Source organism: Tachyglossus aculeatus, chromosome 4 (assembly GCF_015852505.1).
Source record: "Tachyglossus aculeatus isolate mTacAcu1 chromosome 4, mTacAcu1.pri, whole genome shotgun sequence".
Classification (NCBI taxonomy): Eukaryota; Metazoa; Chordata; class Mammalia; order Monotremata; family Tachyglossidae; genus Tachyglossus; species Tachyglossus aculeatus.
In genome coordinates, this window is record NC_052069.1 from 96,788,028 (window position 1) to 96,788,463 (window position 436).

Consider the following 436-nt stretch of genomic DNA (forward strand, 5'->3'; position numbering starts at 1 on the left):
CTTACCTCCTTCCCTTCCCCACAGCACCTATATATATGTATATATGGTTGTACATATTTATAACTCTATTTATTTATTTATTTATTTTACTTGTACATTTCTATCCTATTTATTTTATTTTGTTGGTATGTTTGGTTCTGTTCTCTGTCTCCCCCTTTTAGACTGTGAGCCCACTGTTGGGTAGGGACTGTCTCTATGTGTTGCCAATTTGTACTTCCCAAGCGCTTAGTACAGTGCTCTGCACATAGTAAGCGCTCAATAAATACGATTGATTGATTGATTGATTGATTGATTGATTGATTGATTGAATGAATGAATGAAGCCACGGGGCTGCGAACCTTCTCTCCCCCCAGCCCCCCAGCACGCATGCGCGCGTTGGAGCAGAGACGGCCCCGCCCACCGAGGGGGTGGGGATTCGGTGGAGGGGCGGGCCTTG